Genomic DNA, 10,848 nt, shown 5'->3' with positions numbered 1-10,848 from the left:
GAGAGAAGCGCGGCCGGCCGCCGGCGGTGAGGGCGGCGCGGGCGGAGGCGGGGCGGGGCGGGGGCGGGCTGGGGACGAGGTGCGGGCGCCCGGGGTGGGGGGGGGCGGTCGCCGAGCGCGCGGGGCGCGGGCGGGGAGAAGTTCTCAGCCCCGAGTTTCGGGCGCTCGGGAGAGAAAGCCGCGGCGCGGATCCGCCAGCTGCCCCGCCCTCAACCCCCTCCCGCCGCCGCCGCTGCTGCCTCGGCCCCGCCTTCCCCCTGGCGCAGGCCCCTGGGGCGCGGGACCCCGGCGCGACCTCGGCCCCCGGCCCGGAGCCCACGTTCCCTGCCGCCCTCCCCGGCCGGCTCGCGCCTCCGCGCGCCTCCCCCAGCGGCCAGCCCGGCCCGCGCGCTCCAGGACCCTGGCCGGCGGAGAAACGCAGTCGGGCCAGGCTGGGAGCGGGCCGTCGCTGGGAAACCGGTCTCGCGCTGTAGGGAGGCCCCGAAAGGAAAGGGGGTGAGCCTAGATCGTTTATCGCAGCGGTGTTGTCCCTGCCTCGATCGCCTGTGAAAAGAGGGGTGGGGTAGAGGTGGGGTTGGCCGAGATCGCTTCCTCCCGGTCTGAGGAGTGGAAAAGCCTCGGAGATGCACCCAGGTTTGACGGTGACTTTTTGTTTTTCCTCAGTTTTGACAAGGAAATTGTGAAGCGAAACAACTAAACAGGAAGGTGGGCCCGCTTTTTAGGAGAATCAAGTGCAAAAGCTGAAGCTTCAAGTGTTAAACTCCCCAGGCAGGGTAGGGCTGGTGGTCTGTTCCCTTCATCCCTCGTCACGCTGAGTGACAGACGGTAACGTAGACGCGGTGATTTCTGATATGAATACCCAGTTCTATAGTAAGTAGCAAGCAGAAGGCCTTAGTCTATTTACCATTTTTAGAATATGTTTCTAAATTGAAAGGCTTAGAGGCAAAAAAACATTCAGACCTCCACTTCCTCAATCTCAAAAAAAGAATTTTAAAAGGGAGGTTCGGGCTTTATAAAATCCCAGAACCTACAGTTCAGGCAGCAGACACACATCGTCTTCATTCTGCTGCTGCTACTGCTGCTAAGTCGCTTCAGTCGTGTCCGACTCTGTGCGACCCCATAGACGGCAGCCCATCAGGCTCCGCCGTCCCTGGGATTCTCCAGGCAAGAATACTGGAGTGGGTTGCCATTTCCTTCTCCAGTGCATGAAAGGGAAAAGTGAAAGTGAAGTCGCTCAGTCGTGTCCGACTCTTAGCGACCCCATGGACTGCAGGCCACCAGGCTCCTCCGTCCATGGGATCTTCCAGGCAAGAGTACTGGAGTGGGGTGCCATTGCCTTCTCCGCTTCATTCTGCAGCAAGCCTCCAAAAGTCTGTTTCCCAAGGGAGAGAAAAGGAAGATGGGGGAAAGGCCTGACTGTGTTGATTTCAGGCCAACAAACTCCTTATGAATAGAAATGTAGTAATCTTGAGTCATCTGGCTATGAAAGTAATGAGAGTTTGTGAGCATGTGACAATGCTATTTGGTTTAAAGGAAGTTTTAGGGAGTTTTATGTTTTATTAATAGACTTTTATCTGAAAACAAAAACTAGCCCCCTGTCTTCCTTAAATTGTGAGGTGGAACACTTGGATTTGTTCTGCTCTGCACTGAGCACATTATAGGGTCTTGATAAATGGCGACTGATAAAAGACAGGAAGTCAACCCTAGTGGGGAGCAGAGGAGGACGAGGAATTCCTTAAGAAAGTTAAACGGATGCGTTAAAATGGATGTTGGGTCCTGGTGACTCTAACTAGATGTTACTGACAGCACCAAGTGTGGCCTCAGACAGGAGAAAGTTTGACTTTTACCACTACATCAGGCTAGTTGGGGAGAAAGTTATCAGCAGCTTTGAATGAAAAGTCTAAAGCCACCAATCAAAATACTGATGGGTTGTACCTATCAGTCAACAGCGATGAAGTAGTCATTAACTGAATGGACTTTGACAACTGTGCCTCTGTGCCTAGCCTATTAATCCTATTATTCACTCTGACAATGTTTTGTATGTGTGTGTGTGTGTGTTTATATATATATATATATATATATATACCTATATATATTCATTTTCTCAGTTTTACCTTCCCAGTGTTTACTATCATTGACTTTTTAAAAGATCAACTTCTGTTTGAATAAATTACGGTATATGCCGTCTATGGTATAGTAGGTAAACATTTTAAAAAATGATATAGATCAATATGTGGGGATATATAAATATGTCTCGGGTTAGTGAAAAAAACTATTATTTACCATTAACCCATTTTCATAGTTATAAGAAAAAATAGACATATATATGTTTCTATATGCTTAGAAAATTTCTGAAGAGGAACAAAAAGCTGAGTGTGTATACTCAGGATAGAACGGTTTCTTTGCACTTTGTACCCTTAAATATAATTTAAATGGTTTACCCCAAAAAATGCATTAATTTTATAATAATAGAAATAATAATTTAAAACATAAACATAATATTTACTACATTTTTACCTATCCCACTCAAAAAAAATTTCACCTAACTGCAATGGTATATCTTGCAGGAGCAACAGTTGTTAGTAGCGGACCATGTAAAGCTTGGCAAGTATGAAAAATCCACTTCCCAATTTAGCTGCTTCCTTCATTGGTTAAAAATTGAAATGGCTAATTTCCAAGAAACTGTGATATTAAAAATGAAATTTTAACTGGATGCTTTTAAGATATGGACACTGAAGTTATAAGATTCAACTTTTTTTTGACTGTGCTGCCCAGCTTTCAGAATCTTAGTTCCCAGACTAGGGCTAGCACTTGTGCCCTCTGCTTTGAAAACCCAGAGTCCTAACCACTGGACCACCAGGGCATTCCCAGGCTCAACTCTTGGTATGGTTATTTGTTTCATATTTGCCTTCATTTTAGAGTGTAAGTTCCCCAACGGCTAGGGCCTTGGATGTTGTTGTTGTTTAGTCACTAAGTGATATCCAACTTTTTTGTGACCCCATGGACTGTAGGGCCCTGGATATGAAAGGTATAATACCTGTTTCATAGTGGATGTGAATTAAATATTTGTCTTGGCTCAGTAGGAAATCTGCCTGCAGTGCTGGAGACTGAGGTTCAATCCCTGGGTCAGAAAGATCCCCTAGAGGAGGAAATGGCTACCCACTCCAGTATTCTTACCTGGGAAATCCCATGGACAGAGGAACTTGGGGGTCTACAGTCCATGGGGTCGCAAAGAGTCAGACACAACTGAGCGACTAATACTTTCTTTTACTTTTCACTTTCAGATGAATTCAGAATGTATTGCTGCCACTGAGAAGTTATGTGTTGTCCTCAGAAACAAAGATGACTCTCCAGCATCTGTATGGCATATGTATTTTCAGTGGGAGAATGGATCTGTGCCAGTTCTCTGTTTGAACTTCTGGTTTAGAAGGTTATAGTTTTGACTGGCCTGAATTAAAGGTGTAGTGTCTGCCTATAAACAGATAAGCTTACTGAGGGGCTGAACCCAGCATTGGTGGAACTGAATCAAATTCATCAGTTAAAGCATGTATGTGTGTTAATTTGCTCAGTCGTGTCTGATCCTTTGTGACCCTGTGGACTATAGCCCACCAGGCTCCTCTGTCCATGGGATCCTCCAGGCAAGAATACTAGAGTGGGTTGCCATTTCCTCCTCCAGGGGATCTTCCTGACCCAGGGATCAAAGTGTATCAGTTAGGCCTAGAGTAATACCAGCAGGTGGCTGGAGACCCAGGACTCATGGGTTCTCATCCCTATTCTATCCCCAGATGTTATATGGCCTTAGACAAGTGACTTGCCCACTTTATTATTATGAAATGATGATTTTCAACTAGCTGACCTCTAAGGTCATCCATAGCTGCAAAATTCTGATTCTAAGTTGAATGGTGACACTTCTCCTCTCTCACCTTATACACTGGGATACATTAATGAAGAGTAATTAATACACAAGTAAGATAGACAAAGATCCACTAATAAAAATGTTGTGGAATTTAAGATACACTAGTCATGGTATACATAAATTATGCTCTTATTATGAATGGATTTGTTCATATAAGAAAAATAGTAGGCTCGTATGCTGGCAGTTAATTTTAAGGGAATGAATCTTAATCCAAATGAGATGAAATATAGAGGATTTGATTAGCATCTTAAGTCCCAGTAGAAGCAGATTTACTGATCTGAAACAGTATCAGAAGATGATATCAGAGAACAGAAATCCATGAAACAAGGCTGTGGGGACTAGAGTTGGAAAGTGAAGTTAAAGTGAGAATATATGTTCATTAATGTAAATATTTAGAATTTAACTATGGTAGATAGCTAATGATTAAAGAATATAGTTGAGTGAAGTTATTAAAGTGGTGGAAACTTACCTAATTAAATATCCTCTTAGAACTCTAAACAGTTACCCTAGTTAATTATTTTTAGGATCAAATATTATCCTTTTTTTTTTTTAACACATCCAGGAACTGAAGTAGCACAAGTTTAGGTGACCTATACCAAGTTCCCAGTGAGTCATCAGTGAAACTGGTACATGGAAATCAAAACTCTCGTCACTGACTTTTATGTTCCAGCTGTTGGGTAATGTCCAGTATTAAGGGTTCCTTTTTGTTGATGTTGTTGTTGTTTTGATAAAGAGAAAATTAAAATTTAAAAAAGGGAGAACTTCCCTGGTGGCCTCACGGTTAAGACTCTGCACTTCCGCTACCAGGGGTGCAGGTTTACCCCTGGTCAGGAACTAAGATCCCACATGCCTGCTGTGTGGCACGGTCAAAAATAGATAAATAATAAAATTTTTAAGACAGTTTTTTAAAATTAAAATCAAAAAAAGGGAGGGAAATGGAAGGTCGCAGAAACCAGTATTTCTCACACTCAGGTAAATGGAGGCTCTCCTGCCTCCTTCTCTCCTGTTTTATCACCCATCCATTACCTAGTCACTCATAATTCAAATCCTTTTCACTTTCACAGAAATCACTGAGTGCTGACAAGCCTCTCAGTTTGTTCAGGAATAAAACTTATATTTGTCTGATTATTTTGCAGGTAATTCTATATTTTTTTCATCATATATTTCAGGAGACCGAGGAATCTAAGTCAACTGACCTACTTGCAAATGACTGCAGAAAGAACAAAGAAGTTGCAAACCCATTCAAATGGTGTCAAGGATAAATTAGCTCAGAATAGTTTTGAAGAAAATAAACTATCAAGGGCAAAATGTGCACTGAAATATTGATAAATTCACCTCTCCTATTAAATCATTAAAGATCTAGTAAATGATCCAGGGATCAAACCGGGGCTCTCCTGCACTGCAGGCAGATTCTTTATCATCTGAGCTACCAGGGAAGCCCAAGCCCACCAGGCTACTCTAGCTATGGAATTCTCCAAGCAAGAATACTGGTGGGTAGCCATTCCCTTCTCCAGGGGACCTTCCCAACCCAGGGATCAAAGCTGGGTCTCCTGCATTGCAGGTAGATTCTCTACCAGCTCAGCCACGAGGGAAGCCCCCTATTAAACCATACTTAAAGATAATAAAGGCCTCTCACTCCTGTTTTTCACTGTTGTATTATTTGTACAATAGCATTTTGTATGAGAAAGTATCTACTATCATTTCGAACTAACTCACGACTCGCTCAGTTACCCCTTTGGTGTTCCTTGTGTGTGTGGTAGAGACGTGTCATTACTAGAGGGTCCTTCTTTATGGTTGTCATCAATTTCAGTGCCTCATGTTGCACCCATCAGAATGAAACTTAAGAGGCCAGTACTGTAACTGAGCTCTGGACATGGATGCAAAAGCAGTCAGGAGTTAATAGTTCCAGGGAACCCAAACCCTGTGCCTTTTGGTCAGTCTAGACAAGTCCTGTTAAGAGTAATTAAATTTAGAAATGTAGCTTTTTTACCAAAACCATCTTAGTCTGTAAAAAAAAAGAGTTTAAAAAAAGTTCTAGTCTTTCTTCCCAAGGCCCTTGACAGTTCATCTACATTCACATGCCTGTTCTAATCAAGTGCTTACAAGCCAGAAAAACTATCCATAGGATAACTGTATTGATGATGTCATTGGACATATCGTATTTCCTAGCTAAAATGGCTTACTATTTATAATTGTAAAATGTAACTAGAATAACTTACGGCTTTATACTGGGCTATAAACTGATGATCTCATCTTATTTTAACCCATACTACTCCAAGGAAGTTATCATTATCACTATGTTACATAAAGGAAATGGGCCTAGAGATGCCAAGAGACTATCTCCCAGAGCATTACACAGGTTCCAGTTTTAGACTGAGACACACTTTGGTTACCAAAATCTCTTCTTTCATAAAGCATTTTCCTAACAACTTGTGTGGTGTCTTCTTTTTCTTTTGGTATATTTTGGATATAATTATGGTTGTCCTTATTATATGGAAAGGAACTATTCTAAAGCAGAGAGAGAGCAAAGAACTGGCCAAACTCAAACAGGCTAATGGGTGGATCAAAACTCCTAAACTCTAGTGCTGTATTTTGCCTTTTCCTACCTTATGGGAAGAAATTAAAAGTGTGATGTTAAAAGATAGGGCTTCCCTGGTAGCTCAGACAGTAAAGAATCTGCCTGCAGTGTAGGAAATTCAGGTCTAATCCCTGAGTGGGAAAGATCCCCTGGAGAAGGGAATGGCTACCCACTCAGTATTCTTGCCTGGAGAATCCCATGGACAGAGCAACCTGGCAGGCTACAGTCCATGGGGTCGCAGAGTCAAGATATACACTTGACTTTGAAAAATAGTGTTTATAAATGAACTGAACATTCTAAAAGTATCACTTGTTGAACCGTTGTAGCATGTGTCAGTAATGGATTAATGCAGTTTTGCTCATACCTAATAGTTAATCCAATACTCGTGTCCTGTGAAGGTGAGTCATATCAAAACTAGTTGGTATCTTAGTCTGTTCAGGCTGCTATAACAAAATGCAACAGACTGGATAAAACAACAAAAATTAATTTCCCACACTTCCAGAGGCTGCAAGTCCAAGGTGCCAGCATGGCTGAGTTCTGGTGAGAAGCCTCTTCTGGGTTGAAGACTGTCAACTTCTCACTGTGTCCTCATACAGCAAAAGGGATGAGGAAGCTCTTTGGGGCCTCTGTGTAAGGGCACTAATCCTATTTGTGACAGCTTCACTCTCATACCCAAATCATCTCTCTAAGACCCTTCAAATACTGTCACATTGGGAGTCAGTTTTCAAAGCATGGATTTTGGGTGGTGGGGGCTGGGGCACACAAATATTCAGTCTATAGCACTTGAGTACTGTTTTCAAAAGACCACTAGGCAGGGATAGGAGGAGGAAAAGGGCACAAAGAGATTGAAAAACCCTCCAAGATGATTCTGCACAACCTGCCGCCAGTGAGAATCACTGATTTAGTCTTTAAATAGTAACATGATGGTAGTTATTTGATGAAATTAAACATACCTAGAGGACAACACAGAAATATCTGTGAAGCATAAAAGGCAATAAGGTTGGAGACCTTAAGGAGTAAATCCTAGATGTGTCTCAAGCAGTAAAAAATAAAACAGGATTAAGAGCCAGAAGAGAATTAATTCTCAGTTCTAGAACCTTCTGTCATGACTTGTATAATATTACTAATCTTCTGCTTCCTCACTTGTAAACCAGAGACGGAGAGGCCAATAGAAGTCCGAGATCTTGGAGTTTCAGCCTCTAGAACTGTGGGAAATTAATTTTTGTTGTTTTTAAGTCACCTAGTCTATTGGATTTTGTTATAGCAGAGATAGACAATTATCCTGGTACTGCCTATATACAAATTTAAGGGACTGTTATCTCCTTTCCCAAATCAAGTCTGTTTTGATTTCTTCTGACCAATGAATAGGCCAATATAGTTGAATAGAAAAGATTGAAAGAATGGATTTCCAGTACTAACTCTGTTCTCTTATCACAAGCAGGTCCTTTTACTTGTCTTCATTTGTTTATTCATCAAATACAAACTGAGCACCTACTGTGTCCTAGGCACTGTGCTAAGAGGTGGATATCCTACAGTGAAAGAGGCAGAGCATGGTCACAAGCCCTGCCTCCACAGAGCTTAACAGACTAGTGAGGGAAAATAAAAGGTGGCCCATTTTACGGTAGGGAAAGGAGACCTCCCTGGTGGTACAGTGGTTAAGACCCTGCACTTCCACTGCTGGCGGTGCAGGTTTGAACTCTGTTCGGAGAACTAAGATCCCACATGCAGCATGACACAGCCAAAAAATGAAAATAATAAAAATCTTTAAAAATAAAATAGGGAAAGGACTGGATGCTATGGATACTCCAGTGGGGAGATTTCACCCTAAGCTGAGGGTCAGTGATGTCCACTCTGAGCAGTCACCTAAACTGAGACTTAAAAGATCCATGGAGACATTCGAGGAACAAGCAGGAGCTCCTGGAAGAGGGATCAGCACTTATGGGGACCAGATGGCATAAAGGGAGACGGTAGTGCATCAAAAAACTGAAAGGTGGCCCAAGTAGAGAATGGACATGAGATAAGGCTAGTGAATTTCAGAAGGGCCAAAAAGGTAGGCACTTCAATAATCATACAGTAAAGACCACGTATGCTCTAAGTCCTACTAGAATGTCAGAGAACACTCAGGGGAGTCTCTGTTCCTCCTGTAAAACCACTAAAATGATAATGAATGCATTTTTTTTTAAATGTAAGTCCACCAGCAGATAGACATTGAAAGGAAAAATAGCACCAAAAAAATATGGAAGCTGGAAAAATAATGGTTAAGTAGTAATTGACTTGTCAGTCCCAAGAAAGCTGATTCCTAAGCCAGCAGTTGGCAAGACTGGGAGGCAACCTACTGAAAGTTTATAACTGACTGTCAAGACGCAGGGAGGAGAGTGGACCACAAGAGGATGGTCACGTCTGAGTCCCAGGGACGGCCACTAAGTGTGGGTTCTTGGCTTCACACAGGAAAGAATTCAAGAGTGAGCCAGATAAAGAGAAAGAAGGTTTATTCAGGAAGAAAACACACTCCATAGACAAAAAGTGAAAGAAGGTGAAAGTCTTAGTCATTCAGTGTGTCCAGCTCTTTGCAACCACATAGACAATAGCCCACCAGGCTTCTCTGTCCATGGGAATTCTCCAGCAAGAATATTGGAATGAGTTGCCATTCCCTTCTCCAGGGGATCTTCCCAACCCAGGGATCAAACCTGGGTCTCCAGCTCTACAGGCAGGTTCTTAACCACTCCATAGACAGATTGTGGACCATCTCAGAAGGCAAAAGAGGCTCAAGGGTATAGGGTTGTCAGTTTTCATGGATTCGGTAATTACATAGGCTAATGAGTGAGAGGAGCTTCAAAGGCTAATAGAGTTCTGCCAAGAAAATGCACTGGTCATAGGAAACACCCTCTTCCAACAAGAGGAAGACTCTACACATGGACATCACCAGATGGTCGACACCGAAATCAGATTGATTATATTCTTTGCAGCCAAAGATGGAGAAGCTCTATACAGTCAGCGAAAACAAGACCGGGAGCTGACTATGGCTCAAATCATGAACTCCTTATTGCCAAATTCAGACTTAAATTGAAGAAAGTAGGGAAAACCACTAGACCATTCAGGTATGACCTAAATCAAATCCCTAACGATTATACAGTAGAAGTGAGAAATAGATTTAAGGGACTAGACCTGATGGAGTGCTTGATGAACTATGGATGGAGGTTCATAACATTGTACAGGAGACAGGGAGCAAGACCATCCCCAAGGAAAAGAAATGCAAAAAAGCAAAATGGCTGTCTGAGGAGGTCTTACAAATAGCTTGGAAAAGAAGAGAAGTGAAAAGCAAAAGAGAAAAGGAAAGATATACCCATTTGAATGCAGAGTTCCAAAGAATAGCAAGGAGAGATAAGAAAGCCTTCCTCAGTGATCAGTGCAAAGAAACAGGGGAAAACAATAGAATGGGAAAGACTAGCGATCTCTTCAAGAAAATTATAGATACCAAGGGAACATTTCATGAAAAGATGGGCTTGATAAAGGACAGAAATGGTAGGGACCTAACAGAAGCAGAAGATATTAAGAAGAGATGGCAAGAATACACAGAAGAATTATACAAGAAAGATCTTCATGATCCAGATAATCACGATGGTGTGATCACTCACCTAGAGCCAGACATCCTGGAATGTGAAGTCAAGTGGGCCTTAGGAAGCATCACTACCAACAAAGCTAGTGGAGGTGATAGAATTCCAGTTGAGCTATTTCAAATCCTAAAAGATGATGCTATGAAAGTGGTGCACTCAATATGCCACCAAATTTGGAAAATGCAGCAGTGGCCACAGGACTGGAAAAGGTCAGTTTTCATTCCAATCCCAAAGAAAGGCAATGCCAAAGAATGCTCAAACTACCGCACAATGGCACTCATCTCACACGCTAGTAAAGTAATGCTTAAAATTCTCCAAGCCAGGCTTCAGCAATATGTGAACCGTGAACTGCCAGATGTTCAAGCTGGTTTTAGAAAAGGCAGAGGAACCAGAGATCAAATTGCCAACATCTGCTGGATCAATGAAAAAGCAAGAGAGTTCCAGAAAAACATCTGTTTCTGCTTTATTGACTATGCCAAAGCCTTTGACTGTGTGGATCACAATAAACTGTGGAAAATTCTGAAAGACATGGGAATACCAGACCATCTGACTTGTCTCTTGAGAAACATGTATGCAGGTCAGGAAGCAATAGTTAGAACTGGACATGGAACAACAGACTGGTTCCAAATAGGAAAAGGAGTACATCAAGGCTGTATATTGTCACCCTGCCTATTTAACTTACATGCAGAGGACATCATGAGAAACTCTGGGATGGAGGAAGCACAAGCTGGATTCAAGAT

The sequence above is a fragment of the Giraffa tippelskirchi genome, chromosome 10, assembly GCF_054371585.1.
Source record: "Giraffa tippelskirchi isolate mGirTip1 chromosome 10, T2T-mGirTip1v1.2.pri, whole genome shotgun sequence".
Classification (NCBI taxonomy): domain Eukaryota; kingdom Metazoa; phylum Chordata; class Mammalia; order Artiodactyla; family Giraffidae; genus Giraffa; species Giraffa tippelskirchi.
Note: the sequence above shows the minus strand (reverse complement) of the source record.